This window comes from Camellia sinensis, chromosome 10 (genome assembly GCF_055761805.1).
Source record: "Camellia sinensis isolate YWXY chromosome 10, ASM5576180v1, whole genome shotgun sequence".
Lineage (NCBI taxonomy): Eukaryota > Viridiplantae > Streptophyta > Magnoliopsida > Ericales > Theaceae > Camellia > Camellia sinensis.
In genome coordinates, this window is record NC_138970.1 from 25604554 (window position 1) to 25626037 (window position 21484).

Sequence of the window (21484 nt, forward strand, 5' to 3'; positions counted from 1 at the left end):
GCCAAGATAGAGAGAGAGCGGCGGGAGAGAGAAGAGGAAAGGAGAAAAAAAATAGGGTTTTGTTTTGGTGGCTTTATTAATTCTCTAAGTGATTCTTTGATTTTCAAAAAAATATTATGAGTACAAAACTCGCTTCCCTTGATTTATGTTTAATTCGTTATTTTTATTTATTTGATGTTGGTTTGATTTTGTATTTGTGTGTACATGATGAATTGATTTCATAATTTGGTTAGATGTGTATGTAAGGTTTAAGATTTTTATATGTATTTATTTTATAGTTGGAATCATACTCATGGTTGTATAAAAGTAAAATAAATTTAGAACCTATACATAAATTCCTTACACTCCACCATGATTCCACGGATTGTTATTTTATTTGAGTGTTGGTGAGAAAGAGTGTATAAAAAAAGGTGAGAATTTTGAGATTTATTTAAATGTCTTAGGCTTGGCATTATTATGTTTGTTCTCATGAGAAAATAAGAGATTGTGTATATATATATTGTTGCCTTGTTCTCATGAGTAGACGAGTGCTTTGATTTACGCGTGTACATATATGCTAACCATTCGGGGAGTGTGGGTCAAACTCGGGACAATATCCCCATGCAAGTTTGACTTCGGAGCGATGTTAAGTATACGGGAGGCACATGGGATATAATTTTAGGCCGGAAGTGAAGGGCCGAAGTGGTAGAGTTAAGGTACGAAGAATTAAATATGAATTTATATGTATAGTTTGAATTGTATTGATTTGTACATCTTGAAACAAATAATAATCAACCTCAATAAATTACGAAATTTGGATAGAAGCATGTGTACGTGATTCTAGATAACTTTTGTGTTTTAACTTTTTATTAAAAAGATCGATTAGAACTTGCAATCGGATGGTCTTGGTTACAATAGTTTTTATTTGTTTTAGCAATGCAGATTTTAGATACTGTTTTAACCCACGAAATAAGCTCATTTTTATTGGTTTCACGCAAATTGAAGTAGAACATTATTCTGAACAGTTTTTGTGTTTTGAACTTTTCCAAAAAAAATCATCTTAGGGCAGTTTCTTTTCGTTTTTAGTTTCAGATTTTTCGATCGAATTTCGTTTAGGTTCTTCTATTAAGTTTTTCTCTCAACTTGTTCAGTTTCTACTAAATTCGATCACGTTACCTTTCATAAAATTTGATTTTGTACAACTTTTATTTTTTGAGTTTTGGTCAATTCGAATTATTTACGCATAAAACGGTACATTTTTATACTTCTTCAATAAGTTACTTATGATTGAATTATAGTAACTTTATTTTTTTTACATAATGGCGGGGCTTACTAACTTTTTATGCAGGGCTGAATCACCATAATTTTATATTTATTTATTTTTATTTTATACTCAATTTATATTTAGTTGTGTATGGGTAAAAAAACTAAATGACATCGTATCTCGAGAAACTACCCCTTCGTCTCGGTGCGGATGGAACTACTTGTCTTGTCCCATAACAAGAATTAATGTACTTTTTGTTGGTGTCTAGTGAACACGTGGGCGTCAAATCTTATACTCATACAAGTATACTTGTATACTGACCGGCTTTGTCTCTTGGCAACTCGGGTGCGTTCTATTTGAGCGCAGCCGAGTTTCCTTTGTAGGATTAGTTGGGGCTACGGTGGTGACGTGGAATAACTATAGTTATTGGACACGTCTCTTGGATTTCTTTTGTTTTCTTGAGCTTAGGGTTGATATTAGTTTATGTATTTGTTTTTTTTTTTTTTTATGACCTTAGTATTATGATAGTTTGGCATTGTAGGTTATTTTCCAACTTTACATTATTTAAGTTGTTTTGACTAGTTGTTGATACTTTGATGTTGGAGGTATTTGATAGTTATGAAAGTATGGTGGACGGTTTGGTTGGCATTTTATTAGTTTTTTTTTTTTTTTTCAAATCCCTTGTTATCTGTTGAGCATGGAAATTTACCTAAACCTTATGGGACGAGAACATTTAGATTTTGTTTCACCCCTAAGATTTGGATGATGGAATATTGATTGGGGTTTAGTCCTAATGTAATATTGTCCAAATTTTAGGGCATGACAGTTTGGTATCAGAGCTCGTGTTACCCTAGACTTGTGAAAGTTTAGGTGATCCTCGGATTGTGGAAACATGGGTTAGCTGGTCTAGTTTGGTGGTTGAGTTTATTCTAAGTATTTATGAACGAATTCTTTTTTGTGTATTTAACTTGAAGATGATGACTGGAAGGTGTCTTTAATCTTTTTCAAGAACCCATTAGAATACTTTTTGATACTGGTGTCTCTCATTCTTTCATATCTAGATAGTTTGTAGAAAGAGAATACCTTGTAACTACCTCCTTATCTAGACCTATTCGTGTTGAGACCCCTTAAGGAGGGACAGTTACTCTTTATGAGATTTGTAAAGATTTTGAGATTGACTTTGCGGGTAGAGTCTTCTATGCGAACTTAATTGTGTTAGGGTTTGAGGGGTTTACAATTATTTTAGGTATGGATTGGCTGCAAAAATACTTTGTGACTCTAGATTGTGCTGGAAGGACTGTAAATATAGATATTCCCAATATGCCATGGCTTACCCACTCTTCTAGCGATGGAGAAGAGTCGGTAATGACGAGTTTTCTGTGCTCAGTAGAAATCCTTAAGCAAGATATTAGTGAGGTAGATGTTGTGCGTGAGTTTAAGGATGTATTTCAGGAGATACCTGGACCTCCACCTCGATGAGTAGTAGAATTTCGCATTGACCTAGTGCTGGGAACTGCACCGATTTCTAAGCGGCATACAGAATGACGCCTAAAGAGCTTGTGGAGATGAAGAAGTAGCTAGAAAAAATGCTTTAAAAAGGGTTCATTCATTCAAGTAACTCTCTGTGGGGAACACCCGCTATTTTTGTCTCCAAAAAAGATGGCACTCTCCATATGTGCATAGATTACAGAGAGCTGAACAAGGTGATTATCAAGAATAAATATCCGCTACCTAGAATTGATAACTTGTTTGATTAGTTGAAACGGGTAGCCGTGTTCTCTCAGTTTGATCTCTGAATGGTTTACCATCAAATGGGTGTGTCAGAGGAAAGTATACCGTTTACTGCTTTTCGGACTTGGTATGGGTTGTACAAATTTCCTCTAATGTTTTTTGGTTTGACAAATGCTCCTGCTTATTTCATGGACTTAATGAACATAATTTTTAACCGTATCTAGATAAGTTTCTGATTATCTTCATAGATGGTATCCTAGTGTATTCTAAGAATGAGGAAGAGCACAGAGAACACTTGAAAGTCGTGTTGCAGACTTTGAGGGAGCAGTAGTTATACGCTAAGTTCAGTAAGTGTCACTTTTGGGAGAAAGAAGTTCTGTTTTTGGGGCATATTGTATACAATCAAGGGATAGCAGTAGATCTTGAGAAAATTATTGCAGTTAAAGAATGGAAGCAGCCCACAAGTTCTTCAGAGGTGAGGAGTTTTTTAGGACTTGTCGGTTATTACAGAAGATTTATAGAGAAATTTTCCACTATCGCAGCACCCATGACCAAGTTGACCCGCAATAATGTGAAGTTCTTATGGACAGATGATTATGAGAGAGTTTTCCAGGAGTTAAAGTAGCGTTTGACTACAACACCAATGTTAACTATACCAATACACGAGGAAAAGTTAGTAGTGTTTACTAATACGAATGGAACTGGGTTGGGATGTGTGTTGATGTAGCATTAGAAGGTTGTATCTTATGCTTCCCGACAGTTAAAACCTCATGAGAGACAATACCCTACTCATGACTTAGAGCTGGCAACAGTTGTTTTGCGTTTAAAGGTGGCGACACTACTTGTTTGGGGAGCGCTGTGACAACCCTCACCACTGTTTACTGATAATACCACTGATTACTGCTAAACTGTGACTGAACATGATAAGTAACTGATTAGGATACAATCCTAAACTGATTGCATGAATGTGTTATGTTAAATGCATTTCTATCTGTTTGACTGTTAATTTATTTATTCATGTTTTAAGTTTCGAATTGTAAATTGAAGGCCTTATCGGCGGCCGAATCCGAAACTGATTAGTGTTTTATGCTAATTAGAATTTATGTGATTTTATGATAAATTTAGTTGAAATTTGATTTGGTATGATTAAATTAGATTAAAAAGTTGTATTACATCAATTTGAGTTATTTACCAAAATGCCATTAAGTGGACTAGTTCATGAGCCTTTTATTTGATTTCTATATGCTAGCATTATAACATTTCTTCAGCCATTTTTTGAGACTCATAACCGAGTGAGAGAGAGAGACTTGAGAGAGAGTTGCTTCATCTAGAGAAACTCTTGGAGAATTGGAAGTTTTGAAGAGAGGATTGCATATTTGAGCTTCTAGACTTGAAATTGAGGACATAAGGTAAGATATTCATCTTCTTGATTATGAATTCTAGTTGTACCTTGCATGGTTAATGAGTCTCTAGTGATCTAAGTCTAGAATTGGTTCTAACATGTTGAATTGAAGCTTAAATTATGCATGCATGTGTACATTGTTGAATTTTGAGGTTGTTTTCTTAGAATCCTCACATGCATGTCCATATTTGGGTTATAGTCTATGAATTCATCATGTTTTGGAGTGAATTGACTTATTTGATCATGCATTGGAAGCTTTGAAGTTGATTAAATTCATGCATGTTGCATGTTCATCATGTTCTTGATGTTTATTTGAAAATGGTGTTCAATTGACTTACCTTTGGGCTTTGATTTTGCAAATTGATCTTTGAACCATGTCATATTATGAGTTTTAAAGTGTGTTCCAGAAAATTAGCCCAAAAGGATCGAATTTGATGCTTTAAATGTTGAGTTTCATGCTTGGAGACAAATCTGGAAATTCCAGATTTTGAATCCACGCTCGAGCAAGGAACTCTACGCTCGAGCGTACACTCTGAGTTCATGTAGTCCACTCGAGTGAGTAAAGTAACGCTCGAGCGTGAAATGCGTGTATCTAGTACTTTGCATGTGTTTACAGTCCGCTCAAGCGAGGGAATGCACGCTCGAGCGAGGACTTGTGTCTCACGCTTGAGCGGGGGTCGAGCGCCCGTCGAGCGTGAATTTCATGCATCCAGTACTTTTACAATCCGCTCGAGCGAAAAAAGTCACGCTCGAGCAGAGCTCCTTTGTCTGCATGTCTGCTCGAGCATAGAAAGCCACGCTCGAGCGAGACCCCTGTTTTCTGAAAATTCTGAAAAGTGTTTTAAAGTGCATTTTTGCATCCTCATTCCATCCTAGGCATTCCTAAGCCTAGTTTAAGGCATCTTAACGAGGATAATGCTATAGAACCACACTGGGTCAAGATAGGGACTAAGTTATTGTTTCCCAAACATGCAACTTAGTGTGTGTTCATCCTGTAACTGTGTAGGGTTGGCATCCGAGGACGCTCACTAGCTTATTTGTAGCCCAGAACTCTTGTGAGTAACAATGTTGTAAAGATATATTCAATCATGAATATTTTTCGAATGATCAACTGTACTGTTTTCTAAAATGATATTTCTTACTGAATGAATGCTTGTCCTATTTGCGAACTGTATTCGTGGCATCCATAGCAATTTACTGTTACTGTACTGTACTGCTACTGTCACAGAGATCTCTGTCGGTTCCCATGTTTGGAACCACTACTGCTTACTGATATGATGGCCATCAACTGACTGTTCGGTCTGTTAAGACCTACTGTACTGTTTTGCTATTGGATGTACCACTTATGGCTGCTATGACCGAATAACTGATATACTGTTCAAATGACTGTTTTTAATACTGAAAGGACATTCATTCCTAACCTCTTTACGCATATGTTATTCACTGGGCTTTAGCTTACTGTTTATATATATATGTAGGTGTCCAGGCACCGGATCAGAGTTAAGAGCGTTGGGTTAAACTCCCTTTTTGTCAAGCTAACCAACGTGCCTCACTGCGAGGTTCCAAGTCTGTCCAAGCCAAGGCTGCTTCGGGGTGTTTTAAATTCCCCCTTTCTGTCTCTATTTTGTATAGACCGCATAGACCTGTAACTGTACTGCTCTAATAGGGATTAGGTCCCTATCTTGGATGATTATGTATGATATGTGTATGTACATACTGTTTTGCTCATGAATGTGAATATGTGTAGAAAAGTCTTTTTGCATACAGACTGTTACAACTCATTGGACATCTTTTATTACTGTTTTGGCTTCCGCCAGCCCCTGTACTCTGTATTACTGTTATTACTGTTAAGCAGGCCTTCGGTAATCACGGATTACTAGCCAGTTACGGTGCTAAACCCATAGGGGCGAGTTTGGGTCGTGACAAACACTTTGAGTTATACACAGATCACAAGAGCCTCAAATATCTGTTTTCTCAAAAAGAGTTGAACATGTGGCAACAAAGGTGGGTTGAATTCGTTAGTAGTTATGATTTTGAGATCTTTTACCACCCGGGGAAAAGAAATATGGTTGCAAATGCACTTAATCGACAACATGGGATTATAGCTTCTTTGATGATTTAAGAATAGAAGTCCTTGGAGTTAATTTTGATGCATGATGTTTAACCAATAGAGAGTGCCGAGAGGGCATACATTGGTAGTTTGACCATACAGCTGACGTTACTGGATAAAGTTCATCAGATATAGAATTTAGATAGGTTCCTCGTCAGTAAACTTGATGAACTTGTAGTGGATTTGATCGATGATTGTCTTACTGATTGGTTTGTGGACTCAGATGGGGGATTACGATTCAGGGACAAGTTGTATGTACGTAACATTGTTGAATTAAGGAAAAAGATTATGGATGATGCCCATAGGTCAGGATATACCATTCACCTTGGTGGGACTAAGATGTATCATGACCTGAAGAGGACGTTTTGGTGGGAAGGTATGAAAAAGGACGTAGGAGTTTCTTAATGTTATGTGTGTCAACAGGTTAAGGCAGAACACCAACGACCGTTTGGACTTTTGCAGCCTCTCAAGATCCCTACTTGGAAATGGGTGTACATCTCTATGGATTTCGTGGATGGATTGCCGTGATTTTAGCGAGGCAATGAATCTATTTGGGTGATAGTGGATCGACTCACCAAGTCTGCTCATGTTATTCCTATCAGTGTTCACCGAACTGCAGATAAACTGGCTAGGCTATATATTCAGGAGGTGGCGCGACTTCATGGCGCACCAGTTTCTCTAGTTTCGGATCGTGATCTGTTATTTATGGAAGAGTTTTGGAAGAGTTTTCAGCATATGCTTTGCGTGCTAGGTTAGACCTGAGAGCTGCTTATCATCCTCAGACGGATGGGCAAACTGAGCGAGTAAATCAGATCTTGGAGGATATGTTAAAAGCTTGTGTCTTTGATCTTAGTGGTAGTTGGGAAGAACACTTTTCATTGGTGGAATTTGCTTATAATAATAGCTATCACTCAAGTATCGGGATGGCATCTTTTGAGGCTTTATATGGGAGGCCATGTCGATCACCTGCTCGTTGGATGGAGGTAAAAGATGTGCCGTTGTTAGAACCAAAGTTGGTGAGAGAGACCACGGAGAAGGTGAACATTATTCAAGAATGTATTAAGACTACACAGAGTCGTCATAAGAGTTATGCTAATAGAAAACATAAGGGGGTTGAGTTAAACATCGGAGATTTTGTGTTTTTAAAGGTTTCGCCGATGAAGGGTATCATGCGGTTCAGAAAGAATGAAAAATTGGCACCTAGATTTGTAGGACCATACGAGATCATGTAGCTCGACTTTTCGTACCCCCTTTAGGAAGACGAAGAAGCCCTGCAGTATTGGACTCCCGCAGTTCTAAATCTGATTCTATAAGTGCAATGTGAAATAGATAAATACTAAAGAATCCTAATCCGGAAAATCTTTTTGGAAAATCGATTTTGAATCAAAATGTCAAAAATGAACTGTTTTGCCAAATACAGAGTCGGTACCTAAATATTTTTAGAAAATTTAGGAAACCCATGACTCGTGCCAAAGGCCACGTGTCCGTCATCACCAAGATTGTCTCGGCTCGAGAACTTAGTGACGAGAGGGAAAAGTCATGAATTGAGCACTCCCGCTCACCCGATCAAAGATCGGCCTCTACTAGTCATGATATGAATCTTATCTACATTATATGCTCTTGTTCCGATTATTAGGTTAGCATTACTAGATGATGCGCACACACACAAGTATAGACTAATTTGCAAGAATTGGAACATTTGGCTCATGTTTGTTTTGAAAATGGTTTCGAAATATGTACCACTTAAAAAGGTGATGGCATATGAACATTACTCAAATTATTCCAATTCAAGCAATTAGCCTTCATCCACAAGCATTCAAGCAGCTATAGCACTTAAGCAATTAGCCTCATGGCAAGTATGCTAGACATGGCAACAATCACACTCATGCAATTATGCTAAAGCGAGTAAAGGCTCACCTAGTACTCCAAGCCAAAACAAACAAAAGAGTTAGAAAAATGCATGATCCCAACTATACGATATGACTAATGCAACACACGCGATATGCAATTAATAGGCTCAGCTACTAATATGACATATGAATCAATTTGATAGCATGCGATCTAAGCACTTATTCAACAAAGTATTTAAACTACCAACGCAAGTTAGAATGATGAACCGAGCCTCAGTGCATGTAATACAAGTGGATGCAAGGCAGGAGATATGTTAAATTAAACATGATGCCCTAAACTAACCATCATAAGCTAGTAAATAAAAGGGAGAAAGACGTGGGGTTAGAAGACATATACATTATTACAACATTGCGTTCTTACGAAGGAGAGTCTGAATGAACTAACTAGTTAACTAGCTAAAGCTAAGCTATTACAACGACAACATAATTTAGCTAAGCTACTTAACTAATTATTACAAACCGAATTAATTAACTATTCTAGCTAACTGATTATTACAACAAATCAAAATGAACTAATTATTTACATGAATACAACATGAAAAGAGTGCTAAGCTAGCTATTCTAATTACTCTGCCTTAGGAAACAAGGAATGCTCATGCATGCACGGACTTTCCACCCGAAAAAGTCACTGTTTCTACTGCTGAATGCCTCTGTTGCACAGTAGAACACTTGCACTGTTTTCCACCTCAGAACCTAGTCTGTTCTACTTCAAAAGAACACTGCTTGATTTTGCACTGGTGGCCGACAGGGGGCCTACCGGCCACGGCTGACTGAATTTCCTTGCTGTAACAGAGAGCAAATAAAGCAGAGACAGTGTATTCTCAAGGATTTGTTTGCACAATTTACCCCTCCTTATCATTTGAACTGTTCAAAGGAGTAGTAAAACTTAATTCACAAACCACCAATGGATGCAATTTCATTGCATGATGGCTTATGAACCAAAGTGTGCAAGTTCAATAAATACAATAAAACAAGACTCTCAAAACCACCTCCCTATCGTGAAAAATCAAGGGAAGTAGTTGACAATGAATCTTGAACTGTTTTCATCACTAAAGAGTATAAAACGACTTAAGACTCAAGGGTTCAATTAACGTCCGATTGAACCCAAGCAAGTTATTATGTTGTACCATTTTTACTCACCAATTTTATTACTTCATTTTAGATTACCATTCATTCTTTAATCAATTGAGTCTAAAGGTGAGCTTAAGTCCTCTAATGGAGAGAGGGCTCAAACCAAGAGTTGTTTTGGGTATGAAAGAGACATCATACCGTTGGTAATGAACCCCCAAAGAGATTAAACCATTAAGCATGACATCTTAATCTCATGCTTAAACAAACACTTGGCTTGAAACCACTTTCAAAGCAAAACAAAAGCCAAGAAAGGAGGGAGGTTGCAGAGATGGTTAAGAGTGATCACAAGTATGGAAAACCATAAATAAATGTAATCAACTCAAATAAGATGGTGTCCAAGGCCTAGAACACCAAGCTCATGAGAACAATTACACTATAAGCATGCAAAGCAAAGCTCAAATGCAACCAGCACTTAAAAATAGTGCTAAAACAGTCCTAAATAAGTCCTAAAACATGTTGGAATTAGGACAAAAATAGCTAGAACAATAAGCTAAAACATGGAGCATGCTAGGCTAGTAAGCAAAACACAAGGAGGGAAGGCTAACCCCCCTACTTTTGGACTTCAAAACATGATTTTAGCCACTGAAATAACTCTGAAAATTAGTGTTTAAAAGATCAAAAAAAGATAGTGCAAGGGTGGGAAACACAAGGGTAAAGGCCTTGAAAACAAGGTGTAAAGAAGGGCTATCAACCCCTCAACCTTTATTGACCTTAAAACCCAAGTTTTAGCCCAAAAATACAGAGGTTTTATAGCCCAAAAACATTTGAAAAATAATAGGAAAAATAGTAAATAAAGCAAGTAAAGAGACAAAGCTTTATACTCTTAAAGAGGAAAACCAATTCTAAACAACAAATCAAGGCAAGTACACCCTCAAGAGCTCATACAAGGCTCAAAGATACCTTAGCTCAAAGATGGAGAGGTTTGGTTAAGAGTTTATAGGCAAAGGTAAAGAGTGTATAGGCAAAGGTTAATAAATTTGTAAGAGAGAGAGAGAGAATTGTAGAGAGAGAAGAAAATTTTTGCTCCAAAATTTTTCTAACCTCAAAAGAAAGAGGGGAGGTCCTCTATATATAGAAAACATGAATTTCTCTCAGAAACATCCAGCCATACACGTAGGAGCAGATGCAAGCATCTGTGCAAACAGCTGGCACAACTGGCACAAAATATCTGTAAAACACATTGGTGGCCGATAGGACATCACCGGTGGCCGGCAACTAAAAGCAATGGCTGGCGCCAATTGGGGTGGCCGGCATGCCACCAGAGGTTGCAGGCTTCAAAATTTAAGGTTTTGGTCCAAAAACAAAGTAATAGGGGTGCAAGGTTTCAAAGGCTTAAAGCTGTGGCATTCCATTGAGGATTTCGAGCACTTGACAAGCATATAAACTCATCACTGGGTGTGCAAACGATGACGTCCAAGTTGTGAGGACCGTAAAAAATGGGGTGTCTACAGTTGTCCCTTTTTAACAGAACTTGGAATCATGAAATGACGTGAATGAATGTCAAAACTCGGAGACGACCCATTTTGATAAGGCCGTAAGACTTGGACAAACAATCAAGACAGAATAAATTGTTGCGCTTGCAGGCTTCCTACGTATCCCTTTGCAAGGAATCAAACCAGCGTAATTCTGGGACAAGATGCAAATGATATGCACAAAAAACTTTAAAGCTGGACTCACACGTTTCGCGAAGCCAGCTATTTTGAAAACTTATGATCATGCGAGATGATGCAATAAGCAATAACAGATGCAATAACCAATAAGAAGATAACAACATATGAATGAGCAGCTTCAAGCTTAAAACCAACACAGGTTCTATACAAAAAAATCTAAAACGCACTCCGACCACGCCAAAACACAAGACGAGGAAAGAAAACACTGCTCAGGGTCGCGCTTCACGCGTCTTGAGAAACTGAAAAGCGAAAATTGCTCAGGGTTGTGTTTCACGCATCCCGAGATAAAAAAATTACTCAAAGTCATGCTTCACGTGTCTCGAGAAACAAAGGAATGAAAATCATTCGGGGTCGCGTTTCACGCATCCTGAGATAAAAACCACTCCAAGTCACACTTCACACATCCTGAGAAACAAGAGAAACCTCTCGGGCTCGCACTTCATGCGTCTTGAGATAAAAAAGTCCTAGGGCCACGCGTTACATGTCCTGAGATACAAGAGAAACTACTCGGGCTCGTGCTTTACACGTCCCGAGATAAAGCACACCCAGGGCCGCGCGTCACGCATCTTGAGATACAAGAGAAACTGTTCAGGCTCGCGCTTCATGCGTCCAGAGAAACAAGAAAAACTGCTCGGGCTCGCGCTTCACGCGTCCCGAGATAAAACACGCCCAGGGCCGTGCGTCGCACGTCCTGATATATAACAGAAACCACTCGGGCTCGCGCTTTATGCGTCCTAAGATAAAACACGTCCAGGGCCACACATCACGCATTCTGAGATGCAAGAGAAACTGCTCGAGCTAACGCTTCACGAGTCTTGAGATAAAACATGCACAGGGCCACGCGTCACGCGTCCTGAGATAAAAAAGAGGTGTGCAATAGATGCACAAAATGAAAAAATGTGATAGATGCACAAAGTGAACGTGTGCGATAGATGTACAAAGAGAATAAGTGCGATAGATGCACAAAGTGAATGAGTCAAAACAGTGACAAGGCATATTCCATGCAAGATAGACAACCGACGTATGATGTTAATTGAAAGCATGTTCTATGCAAAAAACAAAAGCATATTTTATGCATGAAATAAGAGCATATTTTTGGCATGAATCATAAATGATGCAAGACACGCATGCTACGCAATAGAAGAGAACAAAAGTGTAATTTAATAAAACCAATAAAATGATATCCAATGATGACTTTCGATTTACCTCTCGGAGGAGTTACAACATGATCAAAAGGATGCACCTCGTTCATAGTAGCAAGTGGGACAAATTTTCATCGGAACGTAGCTGCAAGCTTTCAAAATAGAACCTTCCACAAACCACTCAGGAAGCAAAAGCACAGAACAGCACCAGGACCCACCTGAGAGCCACCGGCCACCAGAAGAAGCTGTCGACCAGCTGCCGGCCACCCGTGGCAGATTCGGGGCAAATTGGTCCTTTTGCCTTGGGTCTTTAAGTATACACCTTCACACTTCATATCCTCACAAACCCTTGACCGAAAATCCTCTCTCTTTCTCTTGGTGTTTCCTCTCTCTAGATTTGCGCTTTATACGCATTTTTCAACACCCCACGCAAACTTTTTTCGTAAAACCCTCTTAGTTCTCTACATTTTGAACCGATCAGATTTTGATTTCGTCATTTTTTCTTAGATTTTCACCATTCTAGGCTTGTTCCCCTCGAGTTTCTCTCGGGTTTCATCAACTTTTCTGGGATTTGACTTTTTCTCCCATTTTCTCTCTCCTAGGGTTAACTTTTTCCAAATTTACCCTATTTTCTCCATTTTTCTTCTCTTTTCACCTACTCTTCACCCATTTTCCAAATGGCGAATGAGATTCCTCATGACAGGGCTCCTCTAGAGGTTCCATCCATATTCCCACCCATTGCTGAGGTAAAGGAGGCAGTAGTTGCTGAGGCTGACGAGGCGGCCTAGGGCATTGAGGCCGACCTTGAAGCGGAGTTTGCGCCCGAGTTTGAGCCAGAGTCGTTGCCATTGAGAATGAGGCCCTTCTATCTAGCGAGATATCATCCCCACACGCACATCTTACCGCCCGGTGGCATTAGGCATTTCAGCGACTTTGCTCGCGGCGTACCAGAGGACCTTCTGCTGAGGGAGCCGACCTTCCACCTTTCCTCCAATGCTACTGAGGTATGAATCCTATTTTCATGCATTCCTACCTTTCCTTTTACTGTATTTCTTGCACTGTCTTTCATCTAATTGTACTTGCATCATTGTTTTTCATTTGACTGAACTATTTTTTTTCCATAATGAGTGTAACAACCCCATCGCGTAATAATTTATATTTAATTAATGATGGAGATTTGAATTTTATTGCCTACTATTCTGATTTAATTTGGGAATTATGAAAATTATAGAGACTGATTTGTATACGATTTTGTGGGAGATTTATTTTGGAATTAGAACTTGAAAGCCTAAGTGGTTCGAGAAAGAATCATTAGTGAGTTGACTTATTTTAATTTCGTGTATCGGACCATATAGGGGTGTAATTAAAAATTCAATTCAGATTTGTAAAAATTGAGAATTGATTCATTGGGTCCGAATTGGAGTTAATTACGTTATGAGGAGTGGGAATTAAGGTTATTATGGATTAAATTTATTTATGAGGTATTTGATCTGAGTATATAATTTATTACGGGAGACCTTGAGTTGACCTAAAATTAAGAGCCTTACTGATATGAGAAATCACAATTGATGATGGGAATAAGCTTAATTTGATATTTGGAGCCTTTTGGGAGTTGATTAAAAATCTGATTCAGATGGATAAATTTAAATATAATTAATTAGGATCTAATGGAAGTCAAATTAGGTTAGTTAAATTATGTCGGACTTATGATTAGTCATGATTTTACGTTGTTGATGTGGAATTGCATGTTTAAGTATGTAAATATTAAGGATTTGAAGTTGGATCTGTCAGTTATAAGAAAATCTATTGAAATTGTGACCTTTGGACTGAAAATTGAAAGCCTTAGCAAACCGAAACCGACCAAATATTTGTGATCAGCATGATTTTTAGAGCCTAGTATGAAGTTTTGTAAAAATCTGATTTAGAATGAATTAAATTGATTTTATTAGTAATATATATATATATATATTATATTTATATGAGCCTCTTGGGCTCAACCTCATTATTGAGATAAAAATATTTTGAGAGAAAGAAAGAGAGAGAGTTCTGGAGGCTCAAGAGAGAAATGGAGAAAGAAAAAAGAATGGAGAAAAAGGAGAGAAAAGAAGAAAATCAACCATGAAAGCTTGGGAAAATTGAAGAGGTTCAAGGGGAAAATCAAGGATTTGAGTTAAGGTATATGGCTTTAATTATTATCTTTATAGATAACTTATCTACCATAGAAATCAAGGATTAAATTGGAGATTTAATATGTAAATGAACTAGGGCTTTGGGTTATGAATGAAATGGGTTGAATTCAAGAAATTGAACCTTGATTTCCTTAAATTTGTCTATTAGAGTTCAATCTTAAGAATGATTCATGGAATAACAAGATTTGGTGTGAGAATCAACCATGTGTAAGATGTACTTACATGATTTTGGACATATATTACGAAATCTTGAATATATGGAAAAGATGAGACTTTGATTTCTAACTTTAAGCAAGATTGATGTATTTGAGATGAAATTACACTTGAATAATGTTAGTTTATCATGTTGTGGGGTAGTTTTACATGTTTTTGAGTGATTAGAGTTGAACCTAGCTTAGAAAATGGAAAAACAAGTGATAGAACCAACAGGTGTTTTTAGACATAAGTTTTTGCAAGAGCCGCACGTGTGGCAGGGCTTCCTGCACATGCGGAAGCCTTCTTCCAGCAACATTTTTTATTCTGAAATAAAAGCACATGCCCCCGCACATGCCCTGATTTTCTCGCACGTGTGGTTTTGGTCCCACACGTGTGGCGGGGCTTCCCGCACGTGCGAAAGCCTTCTTCCAGCAACATTTTTTATTCTAAAATAAAAGCATGTGCCCCTGCACCGTACGTGTGGTTTTGGTCCAGCACGTGTAGAGCCCCCTGTTTCTGCTCAACTTCAAATAAGCATATCTCTTTCATCCGGACTTCATTTTAAGTGATTCTTGTGCCTAAATTCAATCCCCGGAAGTCTAGTTTCCAATGGTGGTAGTCTCACATACAAATTCTAAGAACACAAATAGATATGCTCAAATTAGTGAATGTTGTTCACTTTCTGTCTACCGGTTTCATGCTATTTCTTCTTCTAACCTAGTTTCCTTTCGTTTTCTCCTATTTTCCTAGACACGGATTATGACCTATTAAGGACTAATGAGTTTAGAACCAACATAACTAATTGATTAAAGAGCAAACAAAGGGATCGGTTATATTCATATGTTGTGTTGTGTAATTATGGTTGTAGGTCAAGACGAGAATATCTTCCAACTGCTACCAGAAGCCCATCATTGTGAGTAATAAGATAGTTAAGATCTGTTTTTCATTATCTATTTTAATTTATGTATGACATGATTCTCTAAATATCGCATTTTATCAAAATGCACAAGTTTGAAGAATGTGAAATGAGTTATGAACAAGAAATGTGAATTGTTTGTAATATGATATGATGGGCCCAAGGCCGTTCCGTTTATTCGTTCCGCTCATGCTATGGCATGATATGAATTGTTCGGTCTTTAAGACCTATTGACTTTGGTATGGAACAAAGTGTTGTGCGAACTAAGTGCTACAGTGAGTGTCACCTCTAGAATCCGCACGAGACATCTCTTAAGTCCATACATACATGAATTGGGCCCAAGGAGAAGTGGAGACATGTCGATGCTCCATCTACTCCACGACAAGTGATATGATACGTTTCGACTGAAGGTCGTTTGATATATGATTGGGCTCGTGGTCGTTTTCTTATACGTAAACCCGAGGTCAATCAGAAAATATGATATGAACATGAATGTTTTTACATCATTATATGATTCATGTTTACGAAATGTCCTTTGATATGCATGAATGGATGTCCTATTTTGAAATGTGATTCTAACCCTTTGTATAAGTGGGCGTAGCACGTACCAAGCAAAATGTTTTATAATGGGTTTAGATATGTAATCCGTTCAAAAAGCATGGATTTTGATACGATAAATGTTTGTTTTAACATGATTTAAGATACATTTCAAAATTGTGAAATATGTTTTCTTAATGTAAAGGACATCATTCATTAACCTCTTTACTTTAATATTACTCACTGGGCATTAGCTCACCCTTTTATTTTATATACATGTAGGTGAGCCATCGAGGATCAACACTAGAGTTCTATCGAGGTCCGCCTCTCTGTCAAGCCATCCAGGAAGTGTCTCCATGTAAAGACGTAGTATAATTTACCAAGCTTAGTTTTGTTTAGGCTATGATGGCTTTTGTTCCACAACTATATGACTTAGACTGTATATACATGAACTACGTATGTGACATTTGTATATTTGATGTAATGTTTAAGATCCTGGCATTTAAGCACTGCTCAATGGATGTTATGTTATTATTTTTGGTATTTGCTTCCTCTTAAGTCCCCGTATGTGAATAAATATTATTTTGAAATTTTGTTTTGAGGCCTAAGTACAGGCCGGTCATGGACCAAACTTTTAGGGGCAGGTTTGGGTCGTGACAGGGAGACTCTCGTGCCTACAAGGGGTATGAAGCGACGACAACAAGGGATTGGTATGACGAGCTCCTCGCCGGGGTCGTGACATCATCGATGAGACTAACTTCAGCCTTTTCTGCTCCGACCTGACACATGTCATGGCGAGCCGTCCCCTTCTAGGAGCGTTAGTGGAGAGGTGGTGGGACACCACCAACTCTTTCCTCCACTGCCAGGGAGATGACGATGACTCCCTACGATTTCGCCATAATCACAAGCTTAGAAGTAGGGGGTGATCCGATCCCTTTTGACACATATATGGGGAAGTGAGAGGCTGCTTGGATCAACCTATTGGGAGCATGCCCACCTCTCTACCGGCTAGCCATGGTGAGATACAGCTGGTTCACAAAGCAATTCCGAGGGAGCGAGCTCGAGACGTTGGAGGAGATGGAGCAGTATGCCAGGGGCTTCCTGATGTTTGTCCTTGGTACCACCTTGTTTTCGAACAGGTGTAACACCGTGGGTTTTTATCTGTTGCGCGTCGTGGTGACCCTTCCCCGAGTACGTTTCTATGGCTGAGGTGGAGTTGGCCTCACCACTTTATACGGATATATATGAGTTCTACCTCCCACCTAAGGGGAGAGCAGATCGGAGGCTACTAACGAGCTTGGGAGGTATGCATTTCAGTTTTCTCTTTGTAATTTACACTTTCCACTTCACATTTTCTGCCTTATATCTGTTTAACACCTGTGCTTTTTGCTTTGTACTTTCTACATCTATTCATGCTCTGTGTTTTCTGCTTTTCACTTTCTATATTTGTTCATGTTTTGTTGATCACATATCACTGCACTTTCCTTGCAGCTATGGGTTTATGCGTATTTTTCAACCCTCGCTCCAGAGCCTATAGAGGAGCTCTCCCTGTTGGTTCTCTACTCGAGGCGATACGATGGCCAGTGTCGGCGCCGGAGTCGTGAGACTTTCACCTTCTTCCGCAATTACTTTGATATTGTGGTTGTCCATGAGGTAACCCGAAACACAGTCATTTTTACTTTACAACTGCTCTGACTCACATTTTAGCAACTGACGGTAACTAACAATCTGTACATCCACTGTTTGCAAATCACGTAGAAGCCCTAGGCCATGATGCCAACCGGGGTGCGCGCTAGTACGCGGGAGCGTGGGGCACATCCCCGATTTTAGATTCTGCTGAAGGGCCCAGTCTATCGGGCTTAGTTCTTAAGTGAGAGATTCGTTCACTAGACTGTGGGCCTTTCTGATCCGGTCATTTCGATGCCACTCCCGGAATCTATGAGGATAGCGGACAACCTATCTGTTGATGCCGTCATACAGTTTATGGTGGGCTTAGATGCTGACTTCTTCAAAGGAGAGGGTGATTACACGATATTTATCCAAACCAACCTTATGCCTTCTCTGACGGGCGTTCACGCAGGCAAGGGAGTAAGGGCTCCTGCGGCAGGCGAGGCAGTTCAAGCGACTAGGGCCCATGCTAGAGGGGCTCCCTGTTGAGCAGATTATCCATTGGCCGGAGCTTCCTACCATGCTCACATGCTGGCGGCCTACTGGGACTACTTACCAGATCCCGATCGAGCCGACAGAGGCTAGACACGAGCTTGTCGAAGTTCGAGGCTCATCCCAAGTATGGACCACACTTTATCATTTGCACACCCACATTTCCATTTCAGATATGTTTATCCCAGACATTAATCATCCAAATGCACTTGCAGGTATCTATAGAATATACGGGGAGCCTCATCGAGCTGGTGGCTTCCCTGATAGGTATGGTGCAAAGGAAGGAGACACTACTCGGTCTCCACGGTATCCAGGTAGCTTCTTTCAGTTTAGCATGCATTTTATATTTTCCATTAATACACTGCATTTCAACTGTAATAGTTCCCAAACTACACTGATACACTGCATTGGCACACTGTATTCACACACTGTACTCATACTGTATCTTGATTTCTGCATGACACTCATTCTGCACACTATGCCTGCATTTGATACACACACTGTAGTTAATACATTGACAAGTGTTTTTTTCAGATTCCATCTACACCGATGGCACCAGCGGCAGCAACAGCACCAATACCGACAGTACCTCCTCCAGCAATAGGAAGGAGAGAGAAAGACAGACCCCAGCTTGTAACCGAGATATGAGTAGTGGTCAAGGCAGAGATAGGGGCACCCGAGGCCAGAGCAGTCTTTCAAAGCCCATCTTGAGCGACGATGATGTTGAGACTAGTGACTCCAAGGAGGCAGTGAGTCGGCATTCTGAGTCATCCAAAAGTGGAGACGATGATATTGGCTTGGGGGCCGGGAGTGGAGGTAACGCTGAGGCAGGCTCTAAGACAGGGAGCAGAGATGATACCGGCTCTGGTTTAGAGACTGATTCGGATAGCGGTGCCGATGGAGATAGTGCTTCCGAGTCCTCCCCTCCGAGGAAGATGACGAAGAGGGCCTCTCGGGCCTAAGGCGACTGGCATTGATTTTTTTCGTACTTTTTGCTTAGTTTTTTTTTTTTTTTTGTGGTACCATTAGCACAATGTATAGCTTTAGATAGGTTTTATTTTTGTTTTTGAAACTTGTACTCTTCTTTGTAAAAAACCATGATCAGAATAAAACCTCACAGTTTTTTATGACAAGTGTTGTCATTTTTGCATCATAAGCACCATATTTGCATAAAATGGGCATGGAATTGAATTTGCCAAGAGTGTTTGATTCAAACAATGTTCTTAATCAAGTAATGAGCCGACTAACAACCGAAAGACAAAATACAACATACAACTCGATAAACAAAACAAAACAAAAACAACTCGACTACAAATAAACAAACTTCCTAAAACTAAAAGGACTCAAAACAAGACCTCAAAACACTCGGTGATCGAGACAAAACACAAGCTTCCAGCACTGCCTAGCACACAAGTGGATGGTAGGCCAGAAAGAGGGACTACCGACCACAAAAAGATGCTACCGGCCACCAAAGTAGCCTGCTGGCCACCAGTGAGAATAACCTCCAGATTGTTGACAGCTGGCTTCCATTCACAACCTTATCTTCTACAAAAGGTTCTGCTTCGTGAATTCTTCTCCAAAAACTCATTTTAGCTGCAATTTCTTCCACAAATGGAGCCATTTTTTGTCGAAAAGCTCTCGGATTGGATAGCTGCTTTAGACGACACAGAAAAGGTAAATTTTCAGAGTTTCGGTATAAATGTACTTTTTTCGTTGAGCCATACTCTACTTTGTTTTTCGTTTCTCCATGCTGTGGCCCGATGCTGGGACCCAATTACACATGTCTTTTACTTTGGGAGGCAATAAATATGCCCGACAATTGAAAAATTTCAAGCACTAATGGAATCTCGGCGCGATGAGGAAATCATGCCTCAGCCCCGTTTTGGTCACGCCTAAGCTTTGGAACGGATGTGTGGGCTTATTCTGCACGAGGCTTGATCTCTAGTCCACAACGAAGAACTGGACATACTTAGCTTGATTCATCGATTTTTTGATACCGATGATATAGGCGACCTTCTCTGGTGGGGTTTTCGGCAACATGCCCTCTACTTATATATGCTTGCATCCTTCTTGCCCCTAGTTTTGGCGGATCCAACATTCGATTGATTGAAGTGGTGCAAGGCCTGAAATAAGGCAAGAGTTGCATTGGTTTAGCACTGGCCGAGACCTTGATGGGCTTAGATGCTTTTCATCGACAGGAGACTACCAGATTCACGGGAAGTCCACTACTTCTTCAGGTATTGTTTCCCACCCTTTCTCATATATGTTTCTTACATCACTCGGCACTCATACTCTATTTTTCTCTCAAAGCCCTTTTCTCACTTTTCTCTCAACATACATCTTTCTATTCTTTAATCTCTCTTTTCTTTCATTCATTTCCAGGTATGGCTTATGGATAAGCTGAAGGTATTGGACTCTTTCCCTGAGTACTCAGCTCGAATTTCTTCCGCCACCGACTAGTGGATTTCCTGAACGAGAGATGATGGTGCGACTGGATGTGCAACAGGTTTACTGCTGACATAGCTTAGCATTGTGCCTGGCTTAATCTGACCGAGATGAGTTACAGAATGGCTTGGCAGCCCGGCATACAATTGATTGGCCTTACGCATTGCGTGTTCTATTTCCTTTTCCGGTTTAGACGTCAATTCGGGCATGATCAGACCCGTCCAGAAGAGGGGATAGAATACCCGGTTTCATTTCTCATTCGTGGTTCACACTTGGCTAGGTACCTCACTGCTTGGAGGACGGGAGAGCTTCTGGCCCCTATCCCTAGTTTTAGTTATGCCCTTTCTGACAAGTGTTTGGCTTGGCTCGAGGATGAGGCACAAACCGAGCCTTTTTTAGCTTCAGAAGCTTCCATAAGCACGAATAGAGGACACAGGAGCACCTGACTCACCTATGCCCCTAGTTTATTGCTTTGACCTTTCTTTTCAAGTTTTTTGATGTAATAAAAGCAACTTTGATTTGTATCAGAGAGTTGGAGAACTTTATGTTGAAATCAATGAAATTAAAGTTGTGAGCACTAAAAATTTTCCTTTTGGTCCAAAAATGGTCTAAGTTGTAAAAGGTAAAATTTTGAACAAAGTCAACTTTTATTAAAACTTTCCAAAACCATTTTCGAAAAGGATCACCACCTGACACGCACAGA